Source organism: Pleurodeles waltl, chromosome 4_2 (assembly GCF_031143425.1).
Source record: "Pleurodeles waltl isolate 20211129_DDA chromosome 4_2, aPleWal1.hap1.20221129, whole genome shotgun sequence".
Lineage (NCBI taxonomy): Eukaryota > Metazoa > Chordata > Amphibia > Caudata > Salamandridae > Pleurodeles > Pleurodeles waltl.
Genome location: NC_090443.1, coordinates 1,025,148,022 through 1,025,166,336, shown reverse-complemented (window position 1 = coordinate 1,025,166,336; position 18,315 = coordinate 1,025,148,022).

The following is an 18,315-nucleotide window of genomic DNA, read 5'->3' as shown; positions in this document are numbered from 1 at the left end:
GGCCTTTGCTGTGGTCTGGTCCCTGAAGAAGTTTAGACCATACCTCTTTTGTACGCACTTCATAGTTCAGACTGACCACAGACCTCTCAGATGGCTGATGCAAATGAAAGGAGAAAACCCTAAACTGTTGAGAGAATGGCTTTATAGTGGAACACAGACCTGGAACTGCCCATGCCAATGCAGATGGCCTTTCCAGGTTCTTCCACTTAGAAAATGAAGACTCTCTTGGGAAAGGTTAGTCTCATCCTCTTTCGTTTTGGGGGGTCGGGGGGGGGTTGTGTAAGCAAATGTCTCCTTGGCATGGTTACCACCTGACGTTTTGCCTTTGCTGATGCTAAGTTATGATTTGAAAGTGTGCTGGGACCCTGCTAACCAGGCCCCAGCACCAGTGTTCTTTCCCTAAACTGTACCTTTGTCTCCACAATTGCCACAACCCTGGCACTCAGGTAAGTCCATTGTAACTGGTACCCCTGGTACCAAGGGCCCTAATGCCAGGGAAGGTCTCTAAGGACTGCAGCATGCCTTATGCCACCCTGGGGACCCCTCACTCAGCACATGCACACTGCTTCACAGCTTGTGTGTGCTGGTGGGGAGAAAATGACTATGTCGACATGGCACTCCCCTCAGAGTGCCATGCCAACCTCACACTGCCTGTGGCATAGGTAAGTCACCCCTCTAGCAGGCCTTACAGCCCTATTGCAGGGTGCACTATACCACAGGTGAGGCCATGTGTTCATGAGCACTATTCCCCTACAGTGTCTAAGCAAAACCTTAGACATTGTAAGTGCAGGGTAGCCATAAGAGTACATGGTCTTGGAGTTTGTCAAACACAAACTCCACAGTTCCATAATGGCTACACTGAAATCTGGGAAGTTTGGTATCAAACTTCTTAGCACAATAAATGCACACTGATGCCAGTGTGCAATTTATTGTAACATACACCCAGAGGGCATCTTAGAGATGCCCCCTGAATGCCAACCCGACTTCTAGTGTAGGCTGACCAGTCCCTGCCAGCCTGCCACAAACCAGACAAGTTGCTGGCCACATGGGGAGAGTGCCTTTGTCACTCTGTGGCCAGGACCAAAGCCTGTACTGGGTGGAAGTGCTTCATACCTCCCCCTGCAGGAACTGTAACACCTGGCGGTGAGCCTCAAAGGCTCACCCCTTTTGTTACAGCACCACAGGGCATCCCAGCTAGTGGAGATGCCCACCCCTCCGGCCACTGCCCCCACTTTTGGCGGCAAGGCTGGAGGAGATAATGAGGAAAACAAGGAGGAGTCACCCACCAGTCAGAACAGTCCCTAAGGTGTCCTGAGTTGAGGTGACCCCTGCTTTTAGAAATCCTCCATCTTGAGATTGTAGGATTCCCCTAATAGGATTAGGGATGTGCCCCCCCTCCCCACAGGGAGAAGGCACAAAGAGGGTGTAGCCACCCTCCAGGATAGTAGCAATTGGCTGCTGCCCTCCCAGACCTAAACACACCCCTAAATTCAGTATTTAGGGGCACCCCTGAACCTAGGAAACTAGATTCCTGCAACCTGAAGAAAACAAGACGGACTGCTGACCTACAAGCCTGCAGAGAAGACGGACGACGACATCTGCCTTGGCCCCAGCCCTACCGGCCTGTCTCCAACTTCGAAAACCTGCTCCAGCGACGCATCCAACAGGGACCAGCGATCTCTGAAGCCTCAGATGACTGCCCTGGACTAAAAGACCAAGAAACTCCAGTGAACAGCGGCCCTGCTCAAAACCAGCTACTTCTTTGCAACAAAGAAGCAACTTTCCAAGACTGCACGTTTCCCGCCGTAAGCGTGAGACTCTACACTCTGCACCCGACGCCCCTGGCTCGAGGTCCAGAGAACCAACACCACAGGGAGGACTCCCCGGTGACTGCGAGCCTGTGAGTAACCAGAGACGACCCCCTGAGTCCCCACAGCGATGCCTGCAAAGAGAATCCAGAGGCTCCCCCTGACCGTGACTGCCTGTAACAAGGGACCCGACGCCTGGAACCAACACTGCACCCGCAGCCCCCAGGATCTGAAGGAACCGAACCTCAGTGCAAGAGCGATCCCCAGGCGACCCTCTGCCTAGCCCAGGTGGTGGCTGTCCCGAGAAGTCCCCCCTGTGCCTGCCTGCAACGGGTCCCTCCATTGTTTTCTACCTAAAACCCGACGCCTGCTTTGCACACTGCACCCGGCGGCCCCTGTGCCGCTAAGGGTGAGTTTTGTGTGCCTACTTGTGTCCCCCTCAGTGTTCTACAAACCCCCCCTGGTCTTCCCCCCGAGAATGCGGGTACTTACCTGCTGGCAGACTGGAACCGGAGCGCCCCTGTTCCCCATAGGCACCTATGTGTTTTGGGCACCTCTTTGACCTCTGCACCTGACCGGTCCTGAACTGCTAGTGTGGTAACTTTGGGGTTGCCTTGTACCCCTAACGGTGGGCTGCCTATGCCCTAAACTTGAGACTTGTAAGTGTTCTGCTTACCTCCAAAACTAACCTTTACTTACCTCCGCCTGGAACTGTTGATTTTTGCACTGTGTCCACTTTTGAAATAGCTTATTGCCATTTTTACAAAGCCTGTATATGATATTGCTTTTATTCAAAGTTCCTAAAGTATCTAAGTGAAGTACCTTGCATGTAAAGTGTTGAATGTAAATTTTGAACTTGTGGTTTTTAAAATAAATTAAGAAAATAAAAACCTATTGGCCTGGAGTAAGTCTTTGAGTGTGTGTTCCTCATTTATTGCCTGTGTGTGTGTACAACAAATGCTTAACACTACCCTCTGCTAAGCCTACAGCTCGACCACACTACCACAACTGGAGCATTAGTATTATCTAATTTTGCCACTATCTTACCTGTAAGGGGAACCGTTGGACTCTGTGCACACTATTTCTTACTTTGAAATAGTATATACATAGCCAACTTCCTACATCTGGTTAAAAGTCGGTCACAGAAAGTCAGGTAGCTGGAGGCCAGCCTTTGCGGTCAACCCCTACTGTGCACGGGCGAAGGCTATGGACGGTGATAGATTGGGTGCACATAGGGTATTGGCCTCAGGGCTGGTCGCAGGGCAAGCCCTGTGGCCAGCCACCACCAGTGGTTGGATTAACGTATAGTAATGAAAATTATTATACATTAAAGAAACCATCGAAAATCACTGAAAAAAAACAAAGGTTATAGGTACGTTATAGTTCGGTTCTGAATTTACTCATACAAAAGCATAGAAATTCATCAGTTATAGTTAGAGTTCTTTCATGTAACTATAACTCATGCCCTAAGGTAACTATAACTTGCGCCTTCACCATGCACAGCTAATTATGCCACATACTATATAATTGATGACATCTTCTATCCCATCTTTCATATTATCACTGCAACATTTGCAATCAGTCGCGGCTCGCTTCGATCAAAAGAAGCAGGGTGGGTGCGGCGTGCGAGGTGGGGGCGACCTAAAATGTAATAAACTTAAATGAAACAAAAAAAAAAAGGACCTTTTTGGAGCTGTCCCATGCCGCACTCCACTTCCCTGCTGGCTGCAGGCAGAGGCTCCCAGCCTGCCCTGCGGCCAATCCTGACGCTGCTCAAACCAGCATCAGGATTGGCTGGGAGCGCCCTGGCTGGGCGCTTCCAGGCAGACTGGGAGCCTGTGCAGGCTCTTTCCAGGCAACTGTTGAGCCTGGCTGGAGAGAACCTACCGCGCATGTGTGTTTGGCTGGCCCAAGACAGCCGGCCACACATACCTGCACAGTTAGGGGGAGTGTTGAGCACTCCCCCTCCCATCTTCTCACCCCAGATGCCCCACCCCTTTCACCATGAGGGAATAGTAAACTTAGTTTATTTATCCCCTCGTTGTGAAAGTTTTGCAGCTTCTGCTGCTGGTGTGTGGGGGAGGGGAGTGATGCTCTTCCGCCCTAACGGAGGAGCCTCCCCTGTTTGCAATAAAATTATTGATGAGACAACTGTGCATGGTGAGGGCATGAGTTATAGTTCGTTTTTCATTTGTTTTAACATTACTCTTTGTACATCACTGTTTTAATGGGTGCGTCAGTATGTGCGTGGGTCTGTGAGTGGGTGCATGAGGGTGTCAGTGGGTCTGTGAGTGGGTGTGTGACAGCCTGGGTATTTGAGTGGACGCGTAACTGTCTGAGTCGGTCTGTGAGTTAGAAATACCTATTTGAGCCAGTCCTTGCAAGTGTTTCAGTAAAAAACAATAATCACAGCACAACTACTTCACAACTCTGCAAGATGGACATGCTTACATTTGTTTTAAGGTTACTCTGCTGTTAGCAGCTCTGCGATAATTAACATCTTCTTGCCCTTCATGTATTTATTTCTCAAGAGCCCTTTTTTCATTGTGCACTGCGCTGTCAGTACTACATGTATTTTAAACAACGCTGCATATGCAAGTATTGTACATAGTTTACTACAGTATTGGAACTTTCATAGATTCACATGCTTGAATCATTCCCCGTCGTCGAGATGGGAGCCTCCAGAGTAATACAAAAGCACATTCAATTGTATACAAAGCTCAGAGGCACTAGGCCTCTTAATTTAGTAACATCTCACAGTCATTTTATAAAAAAGGACAAGACTTAAGAGACAACCAATCAGCTCTCACCACCCCTTAGAACCCTCCTATGAGGAGCTGATTTCCCTCAGATTTTCCACCGCACGTTGTGCTAAGGAGTCTCCTCTGAGCTCTGCTCCGTTTTTCTCTCAGAAATACTGTGTGAAGTGGATTTGAATTTTTTTCTCTTCAAGATTACTTCAAGGTGATTCAAACTGACTACCATGTCAGAGACACCTAAGAAAGGGCTCTTTAGAGCTTGTGCTACATGCATGAAGAAAAGGCTGCATGTTGATGATCAGCATAAAGACTGTATTTATTGTCTCTATCTGAGCCATAAACCTAGAGACTGCAAGGTATGTAGAACATTTTCTACCAAGACCCTTAAAGATAGAGAAGGTCGTATTCTCATCTGGCTCCAGAAATTAAAATCCAGGGACAACTCTGTCTCTGATGAGGACAGTGCCTCTTCTTCTGTTTCTGTGGTGAAAACACCTGTCAAACGACAATCTGAAGTCTCTTCAGAAGAAAGACCAAGGAAGGTGGCTAAAAAATCTGCTGAGGCATCCTCAAAGTCTGGTACCCCTTCAAAGATTAAGATGAAAGCTTCTAAAAAGAAGCCTGTTTTTAAACCGTCGACACCACCATTCAAGGTAAAAGCATACCTTTAAGAAACCAACTTCTGCGCCATCTACAGGTTCATCATCGACGACGGCGCCGTCGACGGCTCAGGTATTGACAACGACTTCTACCGTCGCTACACTGTCAGTCTCTATGGCAAGATCCGGCTCGCTGTCGACGATATGTTTGTCCTTGTTTACGGCACGCCCTATAGCTTCACCATCGGCAGTCACACTGTCAACGCTCTCATCGACGACCCGCCGCCGGCGGCCTCATCGATGCTATTCCCGCTTCAACATCCTCGTCGATGCTGTTTTCACCGACTACGGCTTCGTTGACGGAACACCAGCCGGCAACGACACTCCTACCCTCAATGACACTCCTACCGTCGACGATGACCCTACCGTTGACGTTCCCACCGTCGACGACGGTCGATGCAGCGACGCTCTAGTCGACGATACCAAAGTCGACGATAACACCGTCGACGACAAAGACTGCAGTAAAGGTACAGAGACCAGATTCATTGCCTCTGTTGTCGTCAAGAGACCAGGATACTCACAGGAGGGTGAAAAAATATCATCTAACGCCCTCTGTTACATCGCCTAGTAAGGTTTCCAGCCTTCTACCCTCACATCTTTTGGATGAAGATGACTTGGATGAGGAGGGTATTTTTGGAGTCGCCAGCAGCCCTTCACAATTAAGAGTTAAGTGCCAAGAGTACTCTGATGATGATGGGGCTTCATACTACTGCCAAGGCTATTATGAGCAGCTACCATTGGTTGGTCTTCCCCCTGGGTTAGTTTCGGACTTTCAAGCAATGTTGGTGGATTATCAGAAATGTTTTCCACCTAAGCCTTCGTCGGTACAGCAGCCGTTACTTCCTCCTCCGCCAGCAACTACTCTCTTGCAACAGCCGCATCATGCTCCTCAACCAAGGTCACAGCAGTCTATGCTTTCCACAAGACATCAGGTATCCTCTGCGGAGGAAGTTGAGATACAGCCTGCCAATGATGAGTGGGATGACTATATTATACCGGCTCCTGCCTCGCCTATAGCGCCCATGGTTGAGTCTCTGCCTGAGGATATAAGTGACTTCCATAACCTGCTTGAGCGTGCCGCCACGCGGTTCGATCTCCCAATGCCTGCGACTCAGCAGGATTGCTTCCTATATGACTTCAACAAACCCCACAGAAAAATGGTCAGAGCTGTTCCCATCATAGACCATGTGTGGAGCCAGGGCCTAAAGATTATGCAGAATCCAGCAACGGTCCCTGCGGTTCTGCCAAGACTGGATAAAAAATATAAGCCAACAGAAGATGCCCCGGCCTGCATCTCAGGACATTCGAAACCGGACTCTGTAATATCACAGGCCGCCCAACGTCGCTCCAGGAACCCCTCTACGCCATTGACATCACTGCCGGATAAAGAAGGAAGGTGCCTCAATAATACTGGCAAGTGTTTTTCCTCCATGTCCGCTATTGTGGTAAGATCGGCCAACTCCCTTGCTCTGCTAGGCAGATACGATCGAACGCTCTCGTCAGATGTCTCCCAATCACTAGAAGAGCTCCCAGACACCTCCAAAGCAGAAGCTAGAAAAGCTGTTATAGAAGGCCAGCGATCTTCAGCGGAAATCATTGATTGTGTGCTGAACATAGCTGCAATGGGCTTCATACTACTCACTGGTTCAGCGGTGTTGAGGTGGCAAGGTTGGCTTAAAGCCACCAACTTTTGGCCAGAAGTACAGACAAAAATTCTAGATCTTCCATACAACGGGGAAGATCTATTTGGGCACTCTACAATATGGAAAAGTGCCCTTTCTGATGGATACAACTACCTGTGAATTCCTCACCTAATGAATTCTCCCAATGCGCCAGCATTCAACGGAAATTTTCTTCCCAGCTCTGCACGTCGACGAGGACGTCACAATTCCCCAACTCCCACGCGACGCCGTCTGCGGTTCCCTTTTTTCCGTGCCTTCGAGTAAAGGTTTTTTCTCCTGGCTCTTGGGGAGCTACTGTTTCTCGGAAGAGATACTTTCTAGTTAAAATGTCTCCACCTCGGAAGTCCAGCTTCAAGCCTTGTAGGAAATGCGGGGGTGTATGTCGGTGACGGACCCGCATAATGACTGTTTATGGTACTTGAGCTCAGAGCACGACGTGGAAGAGTGTGGTTCGTGTCAACAGATGAACCCAAAGGTGTTGAAAGAGCGTGTTTTTGGCTAAGTCGAAGAAGAAGGAAAAGCGCCAACATAAGAGACGGCATCTGTAGGAAGTTGGCTCTGTATATACTATTTGAAAGTAAGAAATAGTGTGCACAGAGTCCAAGGGTTCCCCTTAGAGGTAAGATAGTGGCAAAATTAGATAATACTAATGCTCTATTTGTGGTAGTGTGGTCGAGCAGTAGGCTTATCAGAGAGTAGTGTTAAGCATTTGTTGTACACACACAGGCAATAAATGAGGAACCCACACACAAAGACTTACTCCAGGCCAATAGGTTTTTATATTGAAAAATATCTTTTCTTAGTTTATTTTAAGAACCACGGGTTCAAGATTTACAGTAAATACTTTAAATGCAAGGTACTTCACTTAGATAATTTAGGAACTTTGAATAAAAGCAATATCATATACAGCCTTTGTAAAAATGGCGATAAGCTATTTTCAAAGTGGACACTGCAAAAATCAACAGTTCCTGGGGGAGGTAAGTAAAGGTTAGTTTTGGAGGTAAGTAAAACACTTACAAGTCTCAGTTCTGGGGCATAGGCAGTCCACTGTTGGGGGTTCAAGGCAACCCCAAAGTTGCCAGACCAGCAGCTCAGGGCAGGTCAGGCGCAGAGGTCAAAGAGGTGCCCAAAACACATAGGCGCCTATGGGGAACAGGGGTGCTCCAGTTCCAGTCTGCCAGCAGGTAAATACCCGCGTCCTCGGGGGCAGACCAGGGGGTTTTTGTAGAGCACTGGGGGGTACACAATTAGGCACACAAAACTCATCCTCAGCGGCACAGGGGTGGCCGTGTGCAGTGTGCAAAGCAGGCGTCGGGTTTTAGGTTGCAAACAATGGAGGGACCCGGGGGTCACTCTAGCGTTGCAGGCAGGCACCCAACTGCACCCATCGCACGGCCGCAACACCGCCGGCTCCATTTGGAGCCGGCTCCCATGTTGCGGCCCACATCCCCGCCGGCCCAGCGGGGATGTCCAAATGGGCACCGCAGGAGTGCGTCTGCATTGGCGGCTGCACATCGGTTACACCGCCGCCCGCCAATGTTGTAATGACCCCCAATGTCTTTCTTGGTCATTTGACAATGTAATTTCAAAACTCAGCTCGATTATGACTTCAAGTTTGAAAATGTAGAACTGGATTCTCATGGTCAAAACAAAAGGATATAAACTTGTGTTCCCACTCATCTGCAGCAAGATTCATCAGCTGCAAGATATGCCCATTCATGACCTGAGTATCTTCAACTTGCAGCTCTCTTTCTCTTTGATTTTCGACTTGTAGTTATATCTTCTTCACTCAGATCTGTTCCTTCTGTTATTTATGCTACCTCATTTATGCTTGATAACACACCAGGAACTTGTTCAGTTGCATGCTAAAAAGGGCATTTATCTCCTTTCACAGCTTTTCTAGACGGTGATGGCACAACTGGACTTACAATTCTTCTTGGTTTAGCAGGAATTTGACAAGCTTTTTTTTTACTTTACATTGTTTCATCTGCACCATCAGGTACTTCAGGAGGAGTCAAATCTGCATGACTTTGATCCAACTCAACTTCACTTTCCGCTACTTCAGGAAACGAGATTGCTTTATCTCCTTTTCCCAATCGTCTGCTTCCGGGAGAGTCCACCTTAGACTTGACTCTCCTGCTACATCCACTTTCACTTCTGCTGATATAGGAGTATCAGGATTGTCCGCAGTTTCATCTGTTCAGAGGAGTACCTGGATCGTCACCAGTTTGCACTGCCTTTACTTCTGCTGTCCCTTGTTCTGTCTTTGTCACTGGCTGTTCTGCTGGTACTCTCAGGAATACTAGATTTTGTCATCCAAAGGATATGGCACTAGACTCATGGAAATCTGGTGGGTTTACCCAGAGTTTTTCTAATAAAACACGGAGGACCCAATTAAATTTTAAGAGGATAGCTGGTGTCACTGCGATTTTAGCACCTGTAGTTGCTAACTTGACTAGTTGGGAGGTAATGGAGTTGCAATACTTCTCTGATCTCCTGATGCAATTGGTGTCTAACAACCTGTCTGGTGGGCATAAAGTAGCCCGGAAAGCTATTCCCCGTGCATTGCTTGACCTAAACAGAGAAATAAATAACATGGTTAGGGCCCAGTTTATAGTTTTCTCTGAGGAAAGGAAAATCAGGGTTGCTCTATTAAAAAGGAGAAAGAAGCGGCTGAAGATCCGCCTTGTAAAAGAAGCGGGGGACAGGCTCTGGATTAAGCTCCGGGAAGCCGCTACAAAGGGCCAGGCTAGGCTTTTCTGGGCATTAGTGGGTCAAGGTTGTGGGTCTAGAATTTGTCCGTCCCCCCCTGCTCCAATCTCCGAAGCCCGATGGTCAGATTTCATCTCCTCCCTGTATGCTTCAAATGGGGCCATACCTTTCCGGTTTCTAGAGTCTCCAGGTATTCTCACTTTCCCTCCCCCGTCACTGAAAGAGATTGACTGTGCTATCGGTGAAATGCGCCCCTCCGCTGCAATGGGGCCAGATGAACTGCCTTTATCAGTTATAAAACAGGATAGGAGCTCTTGGACTAAGATTTTGCATGTGGTCTTTAGTAGATGTTTCTATTCCAGATGTATTCCTCCATCGTGGGTCGGCAGTATAATTGTACCCTTATTTAAAAAGGGCGATCGATCTTGTCCTGGTAGTTATCGTCAGATTGCCCTCCTTGATGCGGTGGGAAAAGTTTTTACCAAATGTCTACTCTATAGACTAATGTCTTGGGCGGAGGAGAATAACATCATCCCTTTGGAACAATCCGGATTCAGGCGCAAACATAGCACTCTAGATAACATCATGGTGCTGCAAACCATTACTGAAAAATATGTAAAACTGAGAGGTGGGGTTGTTTATTCCGCTTTCATAGACTTCTCCACGGCTTTTGATAAAGTAGACAGAGATTTTTTATGGACTAAGCTATGCAGCCTGGGGATACCTTTACCACTCTTGGAGTTAATAATTGCCTTCCACTCCAATACCTGGTATAGAATCCTCTTGGGGGGTGATAGAGGTTCATCCCATAAGATTTTTACATCTAATGGGTTAAAACAGGGATGCCTATTGGCTCCCCTGCTCTTTTCCCTCTATATTTCAGATCTCCCCTCCTTTTTGTCCAAGGGCAAGGGTTTCCCCAACTGGTGGGTGGGCGTCCAATTTGTTGCCTGTTGTATGCGGACAACATCTTAATCCTTGATTTAACCCCCAAAGGCCTACAGAACCGCTTGCAGCGCTTTTCAAAATATTCTGACTTACATTATTTGAAGGTTAATGTATTTAAAAGTAAGGTTCTTTGTTTCTTGGGGAAAAAAAGGTGACCTTCCCCAATTATCAGTGGACATTGGGCAACCAAATCCTTGAAATCGTCAAATTTGATCCCTTTTTAGGGAAAATAGTGAGCAGGAACCTTAGCAATGTTGCCCACATCACCTCTAATAAAGCAAAGGCTGAATGTCAGGCAAGAGGTCTGGGGGCCCTTTATACAGCTACGGGGAGAAGGCACTTCTCTTACCTTCTATCTGCTTATCGAGTTAAAATTCCTGCATCCCTGCTACATAGGGTGGAACTCATTGACACCTCCAAATGGGGGTTCTTAAATCAGGCAGAAGGTAAAATTCTCCGAAAATTACTAGCTGTTAATAAGGCAGCCTCAGTGGTGGCTCTGAGGCTAGAAATGGGGCTTCGAAGCACGTATGCTCAAGGATTAGCGGGGCTATACGATTGGCTACCTCAATTTTAAAGAGTGAGGAAAACACTTTAAGATCATTTCTGAAGAAAGAGCTTCTCTTAGATAACAGCAAGCCCAAATTTGTTTTTTGTAAGAATTTTTCTACTGCCCTGGAGATGCTGGAGCTGGATCGCAGCCACGTTCTAGAACTCTCCCCATTGCTTTTGAGGGTGACTTTGAAGAGTGCAACGTGGGCCTTGAGCTTCCGCCAAGACTTGGAGTGCTGTAAAAAAGAAGTTTCTCTGCAAATATAGTTAACACCCTAGTAATAAAAAAAACACAACCGTACTTCACTTGGAACATCCCCCATAGTGTTAGGCGCTTTTGGACGTTGCTCCGATAGGAATTGCTCCCTTTGAATACACTATTGGCAAAATGGTACGGTACTGCAAAAGAGTGTAACTTCTGTCTGGCGGATTCTCAAGATTTACACCATCTATTATTTGTCTGCCCTTCTCTTGCCCCATCTCGGTGTAAATGGCTAGATCCGATCCGTCTTCTGTTGTCTCTATTGTCAGTGCCCGAGTTTCTCCAAGCCCTGTATGATCCTCCGAACGAAAGTTTTTGTTTTAAAATATAAAAAAAATTTAATTGTCTTTTAAGCTTATTTTAAGAAACTTTTGTCGTAAGGCAAGTCAGGTGGCATAGGATTTTGATGCAATATTTCACTATACTTTTCATTATCTTACCTTTTGGTACTCGATTGGTTGTAAAGTGTAAATTGCAGATCCGACCTTCTGCTCACCAATATTGTAAATTTCATGTGGTTCTCAGCTAGATGTGATTTTTCTGCTTTCTTCTTTTATGTGGACCTCAGTCGAGTTCCAAATCATAAATAAAATAAAATAAATTGAAATTGAATATGGCGCTTTACGAGTGTAGCTTTCATGGATCAAATTTGGAATTCCAACACACTTCACAGCAGTTGTCGTCACAGCACGTGCTTCTTGATCACCAGCCCGAAGACTGTGACACTGGTCTTGGGATGGTGGCATGGCTGTACCTTCCACCTGGTGAGACAAAGAGCTAGACCCTTGCAGTAATCCAGCACCAAGTCATCTGTTATGTTTACAAGCATATTTGCAGGAACAGCTGGCAATCTCATGGCTCTTGCCATCAGTATCTCATGAGGTGAGAGACCAGTCTTTCTGTCAGGTGTACTTCGCATGCTCCTCAGAACCAAAGGTAACGCTTCAGGCCATTTCAGATCAGTGGATGTAGACATCTTTGCCAATCGAGCTTTCAAGGTTCCATTTATTTGCTCTACTAATCCAGAAGCTTCAGGACGGTAAATACAGTGCAACTTCTGCTCAATGTTTAAGGCTGAACATAGCATTTTTATCACCTCGTTACTGAAGTGACTTCCTAGATCTGTTTCTAAAGAGGCCAGAAAACCAAATCTTGGCATCAACTCCCTAAGTAACAGCTTTGCTACTGTGAGGCTATCATGTGTAGTGTAGGCTTCAGTCCAATGACTAAATTTACAGACAATCATCAACACGTATCTCAAACCACCACACTTAGGTATCTCAATTAAATCCATCTGTATTCTTTTAAATGGGCCACCTGATCTTCCAATGTGACTCAAATTGACAACAGCTCTCTTTCCCACGTTCATTTGCTGGCATGCAATGCATCTATGACAGATTGCTTCTGCAACCTGTTTAAATTTTGGATTGGACCAGGATTGCTTAAATGTTCGAATCATTGCATCTCTGCCAATGTGAGTTCCACAATGATACTATCTAGCCATTTTTTTCAGTAGACTGTTTGGCAAGACTATCTGTCCTTCATTTGAAACCCAGATTATCAATTTCTCTTTGATTGCAACCCAGTTTTTCCAACGTTTATTTCATCATCTGGAACGTCATCTTGTAATTTTTTAATTTCTTCCCAAGTGTCAACCATTATGAACAAAAAGCTTTGCATTGTTTTGTCAGTATCTGTTACATTATTCCATTCTTCATTTAAAGTAGCACAATTAAGTGCACAAAATCTAGCAAATTGATCAGCATATGCATTACCCATAGACTTAAAAGCATGTGCTTTTCGATCAGCAGCACACTTGACAACTGCAACCTTCTCAGGTAATTTTAAAGCTTTCCGTAATTCATGAATCTTGTCCCCATTTCTTATAGGGAAGCCAGAAGAGGTCATGAAACCTCTCTAGAACCACTTTGCCCAAAAACATGAACTACACCAAATCCAGACTGGCTGTCTGTAAAAATCATTATTTTAAGCTGTTTTGAAATACAGCATGCTCTAGTAAGAGCAACCAATTCAGCCACTTGTGCAGAAAATACTCCTTGAAGTCATGAAGCTCAAAGTACACCTAAGGCAGTGCACACAGTGTAACCACATCTCAGTTTTCCTTCATTGTCTCTTAAACAGGAACCATCAACACAAATTATTTGATTTTTTTTCTCTAATGGTGTATCATGAATATGAGGTCCGGGTTTGGTGCACAGCTCAGTAACATCGAGGCAGTCATGTTCTACTTCATTTACATTTTCAGATTCAGCAATGTCCGTAGGTAGCAAAGTAGCATGGTTAAGTACTCCGCACCTTCTAAGGGTTACATTTAGGGACCCCAAAATCAGTAACTCATAGTGAGTTAACCAAGCATTTGTCAAATATCGAGTCTTGGTCCTGGTAAGCAAGACCTCAACTGAGAGAGGGACCAGAACAGTAAAAGGATGTCCCATCACAATGCTCTTACTTTGGGCAAGGCTCACACCAGCCGCTGCTACCTGCTGTAGGCAGCCGGGTAAAGCGGCAGCAGCCAGATCGAATGTAGCTGAAAAATGTGCTGCAGGATGATTTATGCCACCATGTACCTGTGTTGGGACAGAAAGAGCACAACTATCACATGCATGACAAAACAGTGAAAATGGTTTTGTGTAGTCAGGCATTCCCAGTGCTGGTGCGCTGCACAGACTCTCAGCTCAGTAAAAGCTTTCATATAATCTTCATCCGAGGGCACAGGATCAGTGATATCTTCGTGTGTCAATTTCTGAAAAGGCTTGAAAATGACTGAAACATTGGGAATCCATTGACGCCAGTAACTCACAGTTTCCAAAAACATTCTGACAACTCTTTGAGTAACAGGAGGGTTGATTTGCAATATACCTCTAACCCTTTCTCCAAACACTTTCCTTGCACCTGTCTCCATTTGATGTCCCAGGTACTTCACTTCTTTCTGACAATACTGTAATTTTGCTGGAGACACTTTATGTCCATTTTCACCCAGATGATTCAATAAGGCAATAGTATCTTGCCTGCATGCTTCTCGTGTCTTTGAAGCAACCAATAAGTCATCAATGTACTGAACCAATGTAGATTGGAAAGGCATTTCCAATTACTCTAAATTTTTCAACACTTGATTAAATATTGATATGGATTCTGAAAAGCCTTTTAGAATTCTGCACCAGGAATAAACACAATTGCAGGATCTAAAACAAAAGAGAAACTGGCTATCCTCACATAGAGGCACTGAGAACAATGCTTGTGACAAGTCCACTACTGTGAAACATTCTGCGTCACCTGGAATTTGGAACAAAATCACTACTGGATTAGGTACCACTGGACAATATTTTACTGCTATGTCATTAATTTTTCTCAAATCCTGAAATATGTGAAATTTACCACTGGGTTTTCGCAAACCCATAATAGGTGAGTCACATGGGCTGCTCAGCACTTCTTTCAAAACTCCTTACTCAAGAAGATCTGGTATTATAGGAGTAACTCCTTCAATTACATCTGGTGCTATGGGATATTGAGGTTTTTTTTTAGAAAACTACATTAGGTTTGTCTGTAACTTTAACTGGTTCAGCAATACAAATCACTGTCAATATATTACTTTCTTATCAAAAGCCTTTGCAGCCCCTTGGCCCCACTCAATATTATTCTACCAAATGAGGCAAACCCAAGTAACCCTTGGACCTGGGTAATTAAATCAAATATAAAAAATCTTTGGTCCTCAGGGAGAAGTACAAGCCTACACCTCCACAGCAACTTTAACTTTCTACTAAGAGGCTATTTATAACCAAACATACCATTGTTGAATTAATATACACTACTTTTTCTTTTTATCATCTTTAACAAAATCATTCCTCAATTGTAAGACATTTTTTCATGAACCTTAGGTGCTCCCAAAATATAACAGCGCAGTGATTATAGTGATAATTTGAGTTCAAAAGTGTTTGATACAATATTCACAACAATGTGATTAAAACCAAGACAAAACAGTGAACTTCAAAAGGACCCCTTTATTCCAGGTGTCTTGAAGTGACGTTTAGGTTAAACCACATTTAATAGTCAATGTTTCAACCCTATATAGGATTAATTAAAGGGTCATCTTCAGGACTAAGAGTTGTTTATGTCGGTCGCACCAAGGTAAAAGCAGAACTAAAGATTTCTTCAATATTTGCACCTTTAATCTGATTTGTTCTTTTTTCTGTTTTATTGTGAGTCAAAAGACATCACTCACCTATATTTATAAGGTTTTTTTTCCCTTTAATTCCAATGATTTCTTCAAGTCAATAACATTTTTCGAAAAATATAATAATATAATAAACTTATATGGCAGGGTAATCAACTAACACGCAATTTAGTCTTTTTGTAATCTCAGTGTATTTATTCATGAATCTTTTCTAATATCTGATGACTTCATGCAATAAATCTAATCATCTAATTATCCACTGTGGTGGCACAGAGTCATATATGCCCTAGTTTCCTTTTGGAGCACTCTGTAAAAAACAGGATAAATCTCCATATTTAATACTCAACTTCCTCTAATGTTTCCAAAAAATAATCGTTTTATTCATTTATTTAACCAAGAGCATAATGCCTTGTTTTTGTAATAAAATAATTGCCCTTTTCAAAGAAACAATTTTCTACTCCACTTAAAATTATATCCATATACAATATATCAAAGTATTCATGTAAAATTGTAACAAAGTTTTGTTACAATGGGAAACTCTGAAATAGTATATCCAAATATTTAGTTTGAAGTTTACTACATCCATACAGAACGCCAACGCTTATACGCTGACACTCTGTAACAGATTTAAGATTCGGTAATGCTTCTCAGAAAGTAAAAAGCATCTAATCTCCTACTTACTTGTTTTATTCTTTGCCGTGTGTGTCTTAATACAGTCGCCTCTCGTCTAAACAGCCGAGTACGTCTCCGTGTTCGGTTTAAATAAACACCGACCCACGTGACGCGCGTAGTTCTCTTTACCCGCACTTTTGTTTAAAGGGAACAGAGCCTTAGTATTTGTTTGTTTTTGACCCAACACCCAACCTGAAACGTCCTGAAAATGTAGACTAGTCAGCACCACTTCCTGTCGAATCAATTCTCATCAAAACGAAAGAAAATTAACTAAGAAATCAATTACTTACATCCTATCAAAAGATCACTAACCATATTTAGAATTATTCACAAAATAATAAATCATGAAGATAATATCTATAAAACATGGCAAATACTCAGCTAAAAGACTCTGCTTAACAAACTGCATTAACAATCATTTTTATGTATAAAAAACTACCAAACCATATTGAATAGAGCACAATAGTTTCTCAGTTACCATATTTAAATACAACTTCGGTATGTATAAAGTCCATTAATAATTAATTCAAAACGATGAAGTTTCTTTCCAGTCCTCTAGATTATTCAATCCATTATTTATCGTATCACATTTCTCCATCCAAAATAATTCATGTTGTAAAAGAAGTTTACTCTTGTGTCCTCCTCTGGGACTTAAGTGCACTTGTTCTATAACTTGCCATCTGATTTCCTCAACGTTGTGTTGAAATTTTTCAAAGTGTTCAACCATTGGGGCTCCAGCCGATTTACATTTGATTCGGCTTCTATGCTAAAAAAATCCTTCATTTTATTTTCATTGTCGTTTGTCCCACATAAATCAAATTGCAAAGACACCAAATTGCATAAATTACATCTTGTGTATTACAATTCGAAAAAGAAGTCAATTTATAAACATTGTCACCATAGCAAAACTCCATTGTATTGAGACTGTGTTTACATGCTATACAGCATCCACATTTGTAATGGCCCTGTACCATAGGGAGGCCCCAAAGTGTATTACATCCCCCTTTGGATTTTCCAGGTAAGGTAGCCCTCACTAATGTATCTTTTAAATTTCTCCGTCTCTTGAATGAAAAAAGCCGAAGGGTCTTGTAAGGAGAAATGGTCCTTTATTACCTCCCAATGGTGTATAATAATTCTCTTAATGTCTGTACTGGCTGGACTAAAAGTGGTTACACAAGCTAATCTTTTGTTATCATCCTTCACTGGTTTAGGGTCCATTAGATTTTCTCTATGGTTATTGTCAACACCAGAGCAGTACCCGCTCTATTGGCGACTAAAATGCAAAAACCCAGCACTCTCAAAACAACGTAATTTATGTATTGTGCTGATATGTTGTGGTTTAACCTTTTGCATTGCAGAGTTCAATCCTGAAAACTTATTTTTAAAATGCTTACAAATACTGTTCCTTTGCAATGTATTGCTGCAGGTTTTCAGAGTGTGTTAGGGTGTGGCTCCTTTCCAGGGCCTTCCAGATACTTTCCCTGCAACATGCCTGGGCGTGGTTCTGGGCTGGGCTAAGACTCTATAAAAGAGAGCCAGCCCAACTCCCAGTGCTCACTATTCAGAGGTCCCGGTGCAGAGCAGCAGCTTCTTCCTGAGCTCCTGTCCCGGCGACCTATTTGGATCTTCCAGTCTTCTGCCCTTCATCCTTCATTGGTGATCATTGTTCCAGGCGGTAAGACGGTGGTTGGACTGTCCCGACACCGTTATTGAGAATTTTCATATTCTTGTTTAATTCTTTAATGAGTAACAGATTACTTGCGCGCTACCATTTCTTGACATTTATCTGGTAGTTTACAAATAGGCAAGACGCGCGATTTGTTTCATAAAGGTTTGACTTTGTTATTCATTGCGTGCTACCATTTCTTGACATTTGGATGGTGGCTTAAGAATCGGCAAGACGCAAATTCGTTTTATGGTGTTTAAACATTGTTGTCCATTCTGCGCTACTATTTCTTGGTATTTACATGATGTCTTACGAATTGGCAAGATGCGCAGTTCGTTTCCTGAGGATTTAACTTTGTTGTTCATTGCGTGCTACCATTTCTTGACATTTACATGGTGGCTTA